At 42.9% G+C, this 12268-nt stretch overlaps 1 protein-coding gene and 1 long non-coding RNA gene across 10 annotated transcripts in view; one reads left to right on the forward strand and one right to left on the reverse strand.

Annotated features, from left to right (window-relative positions):
- Nucleotides 1-2037: 2037 nt before the first annotated feature.
- On the reverse strand, nucleotides 2038-6242 carry LOC147379627 (uncharacterized). The gene is made up of 2 exons (XR_015162352.1): nucleotides 5928-6242; nucleotides 2038-3422 (listed from the first exon to the last, which is right to left on the reverse strand). It is a non-coding gene; the product is annotated as an uncharacterized LOC147379627 (long non-coding RNA).
- Nucleotides 5098-12268, forward strand: part of KLHL24 (kelch like family member 24) — a 37517-nt gene continuing 30346 nt past the window's right edge. Inside the window, exons 1-3 of one of the 9 annotated variants that reach the window (XM_086396156.1) lie at nucleotides 5098-5814; nucleotides 9754-9887; nucleotides 11488-11529. The gene's annotated coding sequence lies outside the window, so the exon portion shown is untranslated. Of the gene's footprint in view, nucleotides 5815-9753; nucleotides 11299-11487; nucleotides 11530-12268 lie in introns of all 9 variants that reach the window. The other 8 variants (XM_086396149.1, XM_086396194.1, XM_086396189.1 and 5 more) reach the window with 8 other exon arrangements.

A 12268-nucleotide genomic window follows, 5' to 3' on the forward strand; every position in this document is an offset into this window, starting at 1 on the left:
AAACAGTACACAGATTTTCAGGTGCACAGAGAATGAGAGCCCTTAACTCCTGCATTAGGGTGATGTCACACAATCAGTATGATAACTGCTGGGAAGGAGGTAAGGACCAGCTGCTGTGGGAAGACAAGGGGAGATATTTAGCCCAGAGGGCAATGAGGAGGACTGGAGGGTTTCCAAGAGAGAGGATCCACACGCTGACTCCTGGGAGGAAAAGCAGGAGCTAGCCTAGTAAAGGGGGTGAAAGAGAGGAGAGAGTATAAGAGGCCTAGGGAGCAGGATACAGATGGGAATGGTCTGGAGACAGACAGCAAGAGCTCTTTGGGCAAGAGTCCTGTGGGAAGTTCACTGAGGCTGGTGTTCAGGATTCGGAGTGGGGCCTCAAGGTGCATCAAGAAGAACCCTAAATACACTGCCAGGGAGTTGGAACTTTATGATGGCAGTGAGGCCCCACAGGTGCTTAGCTGCCTGCCTACCCAAGAAAAAATGAAAAGCCGTCCAAGAAAGTAAGTTGTATACTGTTAATCTTATCATTCAATAATAAATACATATCTTATAACATAAACATTAAATAATTATTTAACCATAAATTTATGATATTGGAAGGATGCAGAATAGGGATGACAGCTCCCTTAGTAGGAAATAGCCATATGTCATTCCCTGGTGGCTCAGACAGTAAAGAATCTGCCTGCAATGTAGGAGACCTGGGTTCAATCCCTGGATCAGGAAGTGCTCCTGGAGAAGGGAACGGCTATCCACTACTATATTCTTGCCTGGAGAATTCCATGGACAGAGAAGCCTGGCTGCAGTCCATCGGTTGCAAAGAGTCAGACATGACTGAGCAACTACACTTTCACTTTCATATGGAAAGATAAATGTAAATATCAGAATAGGTCAAACTGGTTACCTATGGTAAATCAGAACTGAGGAAGGATTGGAGACAGAACTACTGTTGCACTATTAGATTTAAAATATTTAACTCTGTAAACCGGAGAAGGCAATGGCACCCCACTCCAGTACTCTTGCCTGGAAAATCCCATGGACGGAGGAGCCTGGTAGGCTGCAGTCCATGGGGTTGCGAAGAGTGGGACACGACTGAGCGACTTCCTTTTCACTTTTATGCATTGGAGAAGGAAATGGCAACCCATTCCAGTGTTCTTGCCTGGAGAATCCCAAGGACAGGGGAGCCTGGTGGGCTGCCGTCTATGGGGTCGCACAGAGTCGGACACGACTGAAGCGACTTAGCAGCAGCAGCAGCAGCAACTTTGTAAATACACTTTTTAGAAAGACAATTGTGTACCTATATTTATATAATTATTTTTAAATGTGTGAATGCCAGCCTCAACACGTAATAACTGAGTGACCTCAGCCATAAAAAGGAATGAAACTGTTCCATTGGCAGAGATGTGGATGGGCCTAAACTGTCATACATAGTGAAGTAAGTCAGAAAGAGAAAAACAAATACTGTATAATATCAAGCATATGTAGAATCTAGAAAAATAGTACAGATGACCTTATTTGCAAAGCAGAAATAGAGACACAGATGTAGAGAACAAACTTATGGATACCAAGGGGGAAAGGAGGATGGGATGAATTGGAAGATCAGGATTGACACATACACACTACTATGTATTGGATACAACAGATAACTAATTAGAATCTACTGTATAGTAGAGGGAACTCTAGTCTGTCCTCTGTGAATACCTAAATGGGAAGGAAATCCAAGAAAGAGGGGATATGTGTATACATATAACTGATTCACTTTGCTGTGCAGCAAAGTGTAAACCAATCAAACTCCAATAAAAAGTAATAATTAAAAAAAATGGGGGGAACTTCCTTGGTGGTTCAGTGGTTAAGAATTTGCCTTGCAGTACAGAGGACGCAAGTTCAATCTCTGGTTGAGGAACTAAGATCCCACAGGCCAAAGAGAAATAACCCCATGTGACACAGCTAGAGAATCCATGCTCCATAACGAAAGATCCCACATGACTCAGTGAAGATCCTGTGTGCTGCAACTAAGACCCAATCCAATCAAATACATATTTTTAAAACATTTTAATTTTGAAAAAACAACTGAGTGACCAGTGCTAAATCCTTATCCTCTCCATGGCTTAACTTCTTCACCTGTAAAATGGGATAACACTCTCTTGCTGGGTAATTATGAAGATTAAAGGATATATACAAAGTACTTAGCACTCTGTTTGCAGCTTAGAAGGAAACCCAATAAATGGTAGGTAATTTCATTTTTAATAACAGATGGAAAAGAGGACTAAAAATCATGTTTAAAAGGCCTGGACACAAGCCTTCTCAGATCAGATCAGTCGCTCAGTCGTGTCCGACTCTTTGCGACCCCATGAATCACAGCACACCAGGCCTCCCTGTCCATCACCAACTCCTGGAGTTCACTCAGACTCACATCCATCAAGTCAGCGATGCCATCCAGCCATCTCATCCTCTGTCGTCCCCTTCTCCTCCTGCCCCCAATCCCTCCCAGCATCAGAGTCTTTTCCAATGAGTCAACTCTTTGCATGAGGTGGCCAAAGTACTGGAGTTTCAGCTTTAGCATCATTCCTTCCAAAGAAATCCCAGGGCTGATCTCCTTCAGAATGGACTGGTTGGATCTCCTTGCAGTCCAATGGACTCTCAAGAGTCTTCTCCAACACCACAGTTCAAAAGTATCAATTCTTCAGCGCTCAGCCTTCTTCACAGTCCAACTCTCACATCCATACATGACCACTGGAAAAACCATAGCCTTGACTAGACGAACCTTTGTTGGCAAAGTAATGTCTCTGCTTTTGAATATGCTATCTAGGTTGGTCATAACTTTCCTTCTAAGGAGTAAGCGTCTTTTAATTTCATGGCTGCAGTCACCATCTGTAGTGATTTTGGAGCCCAGAAAAATAAAGTCTGACACTGTTTCCACTGTTTCCCCATCTATTTCCCATGAAGTGGTGGGACCGGGTGCCATGATCTTAGTTTTCTGAATATTGAGCTTTAAGCCAACTTTTTCACTCTCCACTTTCATCAAGAGGCTTTTGAGTTCCTCTTCACTTTCTGCCATAAGGGTGGTGTCATCTGCATATCTGAGGTTATTGATATTTCTCCTGGCAATCTTGATTCCAATTTGTGTTTCTTCCAGTCCAGCGTTTCTCATGATGTACTCTGCATATAAGTTAAATAAACAGGGTGACAATATACAGCCTTGATGTACTCCTTTTCCTATTTGGAACCAGTCTGTTGTTCCATGTCCAGTTCTAACTGTTGCTTCCTGACCTGCATACAAATTTCTCAAGAGGCAGATTCTATATTACCAGTATTTACACCTCCAATCACTGGAACATGCATGTCCTCTTATTTCATAAAGGCTTGACTGTATTCATAAAGAAGAGAAAGAAAGTGAAAGTCGCAAAGTCTTGACTGTATTCCTAAAGAAGGAAGAGAAAGAAAGTGAAAGTTGCTTTGTCCTGTCTGTCTCTTTGCGACCCCAAGGACTATAGTCAATGGAATTCTCCAGGCCAGAATACTGGAGTGGGTAGCTGTTCCCTTCTCCAGGGGATCTTCCCAACCCAGAGATCAAACCCAGGTCTCCCGCATTGCGGGAGGATTCTTGACCATCTGAGCTGCAAGGGAAGCCCAAGAGTACTGGAGTGGGTAGCCTATCCCTTCTCCAGAGGATCTTCCCGACACAGGAATCAAACTGGTATCTCCTGAATTGCAGGCAGATTCTTTACCAACTGAGCCATCAGGGAAGCCCTTAGGGAGAAAGAGAAGTTGTAATTCTGATATCAGAAACCAAAAACTAGTTAAATGTTTCAAAATTTGGAGATACACTCAACTTTGAAAAAAATAGTGGAAACAAAAAGAGAAAATAATGTCTTTTGGAGCACCTGCTTCAGAAAACAGGGATTTGTGATAACTTTGATTTGCACATGAGTGTAAAATAAAAACGTAATCTTTGCCAACAAAGGTCAGTATAGTCAAAGCTATGGTTTTTCCAGTAGTCATCTACACAACGTGAGCACTGGAGCATAAAGAAGGCTATTGTTGTTGTTTAGTCACTCAGTTGTGCCTGGCTCTTTGTGACCCCCATGGACTGCAGCAGGCCAGGCTTCCCTGTCCTTCACTATCTCCCAGAGTTTGCTCAAACTTATGTCCATTGAGTCAATGATGCAATCCAACGATCTCATCCTCTGTTGCTCCCTTCTCCTCCTGCCCTCAATTTTTCCCAGCATCAGGTTTTTTGATGGTGGTGCTGAAATTGCGGTGCTGGAGAAGACTACTGAGAGTCCCTTGGACAACAAGGAGATCAAACCAATCATAAAGGAAATCAATCCTGAATATTCATTGAAAGGACTGATGCTGAAGCTCCAATACTTTGACCGCCTATTGGGAAGAGCGGACTCACTGGAAAAGACCCTATGCCTTGAAAGACTGAAGGCAAAAGGAGAAGAGGGCAGCAGAGGATAAGATGGTTTGATAGCATCACCAACTCAATGGACATGAATTTGAGCAAACTCCGGGGAGATAGTGGAGGACAAAGGCTGGCATGCTGCAGTCCATGCGGTCGCAGAGTTGGACATAACTTAGCTACTAAACAACAACAGCCCAGGATGACACAGGTGCCAGTAACAGATTTACAGAGAAATTTGGTTTCCCTGCGCTGTCTAGCTACCAGGGTTCTAGTCCCTTTCACTTCTCAGGTCCTCATATTTCCCGATTGTATACCAAAGGGTCAAATGAAAAGATCTCTGAGCCCAGTCCCCCAAAATTTAGAGTTCTGAAAACTCTTGGTTATGAGATTTTGCTTTGGGACGTAGCAATAAACACCTGACTGAGTTTCCCACAAGTCTCCTAAGACGTATGTATTTCCTTAACCGGTATCTACCTAAAACTGCTTCTGAATCAGCAGCCCTTGGATCGGATCTTGTTAAGCCTCGCACCCGACACCCGAACTATAGTGGGAAATCCCAGCGGCAGAGCGGCCACCCTCGGAATGGGGACTACAGCTCCCAGGGTGCCCCGGGACGGGGGCGCCCCTTCGGATTGGCCAGAGGTGCGTGACGCTTAGTGTTTTGGCCCGGGCGGTCACATGTTTCCTTTGTTGTGAGCTGTGGAAGGGCTGGTGGCTTCAAGAGACGCCGGCGTTGGATAGAGTGCTGCGCCGCCGGCTGCTCAGGGACAGCGGGGGCCGCCGCTGTTGGCCACTGCTGCTGGCTTCTTCCAGCCTTCGCCGAGAGGTACCCGGGGATGACAGATCCGGGACTGACCGAAAGACGAGGAACCGGCCAGAGCCGGGGGCGGAGGGGCGGCCCAGGTCATGCCTACGGGGGTGTCTGCAGGAGGGAAGCCAACGGCCGCCGGCCTCTCGAAGCCAGAGAAGGAGGGTCTGAGGAGAGATCGCAGCTGGGACTGCAGGGCCCTTGTCTGCGGCGAGGGGGGGTCTCTCGGAGTCTCCTGGGGGTCGTCAGGCCCGGTTCCGTAACGACACTCTGAAAGGAAGGGCACTGAAAGGCTGGCATTACCGCCCCGGAACCGCGACGCTGCTGGCGCGCCCGCCGGGGGGCGGGTTGGGAGGGGCATGGCCTCTGGGGCGGGGGCTAGCAGGTGCGGGTCAGTCACCCCGCCGCCTGCGGGATTAGGGGCAGCTGGAGAACAGGGCCGGGGGAGAGGGGTCTCGCATGTTGTGGATGGGCTTCGAACGGAGCGCTGCTCTTCTTTAACCGAAGGAAGCGCTGAGAATGCAGAGTCAGAAATCAAGCCTTCGCGTTTGGTGGGGGCGACAGTTTGTTCCAGACTGGGAGGACTGACGGGGTCAAGGTGGGTCCCAGGGCTGGGGGCCAGAGAAGTCCTTTTAAAGCGGTTGCGAAACGTGCTCGGCGCCGTCGCCTGACCGTTACCCCCGCCCCCACCGCCCGGGAGCCTTTGTTTACCGCTGCTTGCCGCGGGGCCCGCGCCGGGATCCGGGCCCTGGAACTACAGCCCCGCGGGAGCCGAGGCGGGCGGGGGAGCGGGGGAGCTGCTGACGGGAGTCCCCGCCTAACCTCGCCTCCTTCCCACCACTCCAGGCTTGGGTTTCTTAATTTAGTTCCTAACGGCCCCGCCCCCAGGCTCTGGACTCTCGGGGCAAAGACTGTTAAGGCCGCGAGGATTGGGGCCCTGCGGGTGCTTGAGGGCGGGACGACGGGGCGTCTTCTGTGTGTTTATTGGCGGGTGTCTTGTCGCTGGGTGGACGTACCCAGGCTGTTATTACCCGCCCCGCTGAAGGTGATCTGGAGGACACGCGGGAGCGCGCGCTTGCCTCTTCTGCAGCTGAGGCCAGAGCGCAGCTGCCGGCGGCGCGCGCTTCCGCGCCCGAGCCTACCGGCGCGAGGACCAGCTGCCCCGCCATCGTTGGGTGGCCGCCACGGCTTCTGTCTGAGCTTGTAGGCAGTTCTGGGGCCCGCGGAGGACCAGATAATTAACCTTCTTTAACTCGGTCCCCTAGTCCGCCCAGATGGTGGAAAGAGCCCTCAGGCGAATTAGTGTTTCCCTGTTCTGTAATAGCGCTTCCCTGGTGGCTCAGACCGTAAGGAATCCGGCTGCAACGCGGGAGACCTGGATTCGATCCTTGGGTTGGGAAGATCCCCTGGAGAAGGGACCGGCTGTCCACTCCAGTATTCTGGCCTGAGGCCTGGCAGGCTACAGTCCATGGGGTCGCAGAGTCCAGTACGGCTGAGCGACTTTCACAGCACCCTAACACCACTTTTTAGAGTGCCTCACAGTCAACTCCTAAGGCAGATTGACTCTTTCTCAGTTAATTTTAGTGGAGTTTAATGATTAATCATTTGCTCTCTTGAATAGCTTTTTAAAAATCGTGTCTTAGTATTTGCAGCTAAGACCGTTTAGGCCCACTAGCGAGGTTGGTTTTTGTTAAGTACGGGAAATAGATTAAAAATCTGCCTCCTGTCACCTAAAATGTGAAATTAGAATTCTGTTTTTTTTTAAAGATAGCTTTGTATGGCTGAGTCCTTTCTCTGTTCACCTGAAACTACCACAACTTTTTGTCAATCGGCTGTACCCCAATACAAAATAAAAAGTTTAAAATTGGAAAAAAAGATACCTTGATAATATCCTCCCTCCACCCCCTCCAGAAAGTGAATTCTGTACCCGGGTTTAGATGAGTTGTTCGTGGAAACAAACATCATAGCTCACTCTTCTATGATGACAGTTATAAAATCTATAAAAACAACTGTTTTAGCCACAGTGTATTGAAGATGTGGTTTTCCTAATCTGATTTAATAGGATACTAGGGTTTTATCAGATTTTTTTTTTCCCTATAAATCTGTAGGAATTCACCCAAGAAAGTACATTTCTGTAGAAGGTAGATTGAGTTCCTTGGGTGAAGAAAGAATTGCATTTGAATAGTTCTCGTTGGTTATGCTTTCTTAATTTATTTTTAAAATTCAAGTTGGAATGACTACACCAAAAGGAGCAGCCTCTGTGATCCTGAACTGCCTCATCGCTTGTGCATTGAAGGCATTTAACATTTCTAAATAAGTACAAGATGGAAACCTCTAACCTTTATAAAAAATAAAACCACCACTCATAAGCCTTCTTATCCAGACAAAGCCTGTGACTTAGTCTCTAAACAGGAAGAAGAAATAATATTCTGAGTTGGAGCTTACTATCAGCTTTAATTTAAACTTTCTTGGCTTTTGTCCAAGTTGCTAAAACTACTTAATGCCTTTTCAAAAACATTGTTTTAGCTTCCTTGTTTTTTTTGCCATTTACTTAAAACCCAAAGGTCAAGCCTGTGAAAAACAAAAAATACTATTTATTAAATGAGGGACTGCAGTTATTTTTGTATATACTTTTTTCTTACCTAGGAATTTGGGACATCCTTTTTCAGTAAATATTTAGGTGTGAACTGTATAAAAATGTAAATAAAATATTCTAGTATATCCTCATAAGTATATGAAATATATAAGCATATATATTTTATATGATTCTGTTTTGACTAAAACAGTATATGGCCACTTGACAATTGTTGACAATTTGAAACCTTTATTCTTTCTCCTGTTAAGAATGCTAGCTAAGCTGCTGCTGCTACTAAGTCACTTCAGTCGTGTCCGACTCTGTGTGACCCCATAGAAGGCAGCCCACCAGGCTCCCCCATCCCTGGGATTCTCCAGGCAAGAACACTGGAGTGGGTTGCCATCTCCTTCTCCAATGCATGAAAGTGAAAGGGAAGTCGCTCAGTCGTGTCCAACTCTTCACGACCCCATGGACTGCAGCCTACCAGGCTCCTCCGTCCATGGGATTTTCCAGGCAAGAGTACTGGAGTGGGGTGCCATCGCCTAGATTTTTTTTAAAAAAAGTTTGTCACTCTGCCTAAATTTATCACCTAAGGGCTACCATTTTTTAGCATTTGGCACATGTTAAAGTACTAAATTGATAACTTAAGAGTCATTAGGCTTTGCTCTTTACTCAGTGCTTTCTAAAACATACTTCTGCAAATCATTTGTGTTACCACAAGGTAGATAAAAATCACTGACTTAGAAGTGCTTTTGTACATAGAGCAGCCATGTAGTAAAAAATTGGATCTCAAACTTGTTCGAGTGACAGAGTACCGGATGGTGTCCTTGTAGATTTAATTAATTCTAATAGAACCAAAAATATTTTTGCTAAAAGAAAACATAACTATATTATATATCTATAGGTCTTAAGATTTTAAAATAAAACAATGCATTAAATACCTAAAGGAAGCACGTTTCTAGCAAGATAAAACCAAAGACATTTAAGCTTACATGACAAGTAGGTTTGGTAGGATAGCTTTAAACCATGTATGATGTCTGATAAACAATTTTTTTCTTCCTTTGGGGTTTGGGAATATTAATAGCCAAAAGTTTTAAAACAAGGGAGAAAAACTGAATGGAGAAATTCAATTTTTTTGTTCTATGATATGAGAGAAGACAGTATTCTTTTTTCAGTTATAGAACCATAATTGTTTAGTCTGACACACTATTTAAGCACTCCTAAATTTTTCATCATTGGATATCTTTTATTTCTCTTTCTCTCATTAAAGTAATAATATATTGACTATTTGAGGTTCATGTAAACAAGGAATAATAACTTGGTATCATTCTAGACAAAGAAATGTAAAGCTTTTGTTGGTTTCTGGTATTGTATGGGTGTAAATAGGTTATTGGTGGTTTCAGAAGAAAAATAGAAATGTTGAAAATAACACCTTGAAGACTGGACTTTAAATATTGCATTTGTAAAATTTGTTTCGGGAACCACTACTCCAAGAGTAAAGTTTTAAGTTGAAAGTTTAAGAGTATAAATTTAAAGTGGCCGTTAAATGGAATGGTTCAAATAAATCAGCGTTTTAGAAAATGGGGTGAAAAAACTTCTTGGTTTCAGATAGTTCAATGTTAAATATGGTTTTCTAGTAATTTTTAAATAACGAATATCTATGTTACAGTATTTTCTGGCTTTCCTTCTGTTGAGCTACTGTTTATCTTTAAAGATAAACCTTTTATTCATTAGTCTTTTTGCTGTCTCTGCTGTGTTAGTCTTCACTTAGAGTTCAGTTTGAGAAAATGGGAGTAGTGTGGAGCATAGCATGTAGCTAGTGGCAGTTCATTACCACAGGTTGTTGGACCATGTTAGTCAAAACTGTTGGTTTCCTTTGCCATCTGGAATTTATTAGTCATTGTAAGCCCCTTACTAATCCATTCGATTTTAAGGCTGATAGTAACTTCTTTCTTTGTATAGGGTTCCTGTATTCTAAAGGAAAAATAAACTTGATTGCAGTACAACTACATTTTAAGATCAGTTCTGATACTATATATCTCCTTTGGACTTTGTACACTGACCTCCCCTGTCCCCTGGCCTTAACTATTAGGTTGGTAAGTATTACCTAAAAACCCTCCAGAAAATGCCCAGGTGAATTGCCTTGCCCTTCTAGCTGAAACTCCAGTACTTTGGCCACCTCATGCGAAGAGTTGACTCATTGGAAAAGACTCTGATGCTGGGAGGGATTGGGGGCAGGAGGAGAAGGGGACAACAGAGGATGAGATGGCTGGATGGCATGACTGACTCGATGGACGTGAGTCTGAGTGAACTCCGGGAGTTGGTGATGGACAGGGAGGCCTGGCGTGCTGCGATTCATGGGGTCGCAAAGAGTCGGACACAACTGAGCGACTGATCTGATCTGATCTGATCCGTTCCTTAAGGTATAATTCTAGACTAGATCAGGCATGAGAGAATCTATTCCAGTTTGCACTCTAGCAGAAACAATTTGTTTTCTGCAAGAGAAACATTGAGAATTTAAATCTATTTTAGTATCAATCTTTGAGTTCTTGTTAGATTCTAATCTTAGCCTACTCCACAGCATCTAAAATTGGATCTGAATCCGATATTCACCACCCCAGTGCCAGACAGAGGGGTAGGCTCTCTAGAATTGTTTCTTGAATTGACTTGAGTAGGCTCAGGATTTTATTGTTTTCAGATTTAACAATCCCCTATTTTGACCAAGTTGACATATTCTTTACCAAAGTACACACAAGTTAGACTGACTTCTACAAATAAGGAAACAAGGTAACATTCACCTCACAGTCAAAGCTTAATCCAGGTATGGAGATGTGTGTTTTTTAATACATGCAGAAATCAGTAGTTTGTATCTTGGTTTTTGAGATCAACATTTGAATTTGCCTAAACTTGTTAAGAATTTATGAGTTCTATTTATAAATATCTAGGCCAGAAACCAGAAGTACTTGTAGTTAAATACTGTTGGTATTCTGTGCACTGTTCAAGGTTCCAGTATTTTCTCAGAAGCATTCCTCTCTTTCCAACATACGCACACAGAGTTGTGCTGAATTGGTTGATTTCTACAGGTACTAGGGTCCATAAGATAAAGAAACAGAAGAAATATACATTTATATATTAAAAGATGTAATTATTTGATAAGCATAATGATTCTGTATGGATAATCTAGATAACAATTAAAAACTGAAATGTTTTTTCCTGAATTTCCCAAAATACTTGAGATTTTCTTATTGATTTCATAGGTACATAAAATACAATGACTGAACTGTTTGCCTTGAGTAATATTGATAAACCAACTCAGAATTATTTAATGACTGCAGATTCAAGTGAAACTTTATTATCAGACATTCTTCAAATATCCAATGCAGAGTTACCATAGGAATGTTTCATCATCTCAACTCCACCATTGTTTACTCATCTTTCATTCAAGAAACCTTACTGCAGGATAAAATTGTCAAGAAAGGAATTGGATAAATAAGGAAACTGTTTTAGGTATAGAGTAAAATTTTTAATTCACTGTAAGGAATTGTTAATCAGGATTGGTTTTTTATGCAGAAGTTAACTTCTAGTCACAAATTGAAATCTATTAAAACCTTTTTTCAATGTATTAGTAAATAATGCCAATTGTACATGAAGTAATTACTATCTGACTTATATGTTGCTGTTCTCCATTTATTTTAGGTGTGGAAAAACTGGGGCTTTGATCAAGCAAATGCTGGAAAGGTATTATATTTATAATGTTTATAAACTCTTAGCATCGTTATTAGGAAATATAAATCATTTTCCTTTAACCAGAGGTCACTTAGACCACCTGAGTAACAGGGAACAAGATCATATAGGAAGACAGCATCACAGTCATTTCTGTTACCAAATAAACTATCGACACACTCCTTTCTAACCCTTACAGATCTCCTCAGTCTCCCTTCTACAGTTTCGCCAGTCCCAGGGACACTGAAATAAGTTATCTCCATTCATTTTTCTGGAACATAGGCCAAAACCATGTAGTTTTTAAATCTACCTAACAATTTAAAACTAGGTCTACAACATTTATGAGTTCTACAGTTGGAAGTAAACTCTAGAATACCCTTAACCAGAAGAATCTATCTTAAAAATCTTCCTTTCAAGTGAGAGTGTAGCTCTAGGAGTAAAGCTCCTGAAGAAGATGAGGGAGAGAAAGAAAAGGATACTAGCTTTTCTAGGCAAATTGTGTGACTTTGGCAGTCAGTCATTGAGACTCCAGTCACCCTTGCATCCACTAAATTATGTAGGTATTATTTTCCATCATTACATTTCTTTGGGACAAGTGTTTTCCTCTTGTTTTGTCCAGAGATGCCTACTTATTTGCTACCTTTTAGTGATGGGAATAACAATGCTTTGATATCTGCTAATTTTTTAAAAGAACTCAGTCAATTTTATGTTTAGTGGCAATCCACTCCAGGACTATTGCCTGGAAAATCCCATG

Source organism: Bos grunniens, chromosome 1 (genome assembly GCF_055505025.1).
Source record: "Bos grunniens cultivar Pamir isolate PY7600 chromosome 1, Bosgru_T2T1.0, whole genome shotgun sequence".
In the NCBI taxonomy this organism is placed as follows: domain Eukaryota; kingdom Metazoa; phylum Chordata; class Mammalia; order Artiodactyla; family Bovidae; genus Bos; species Bos grunniens.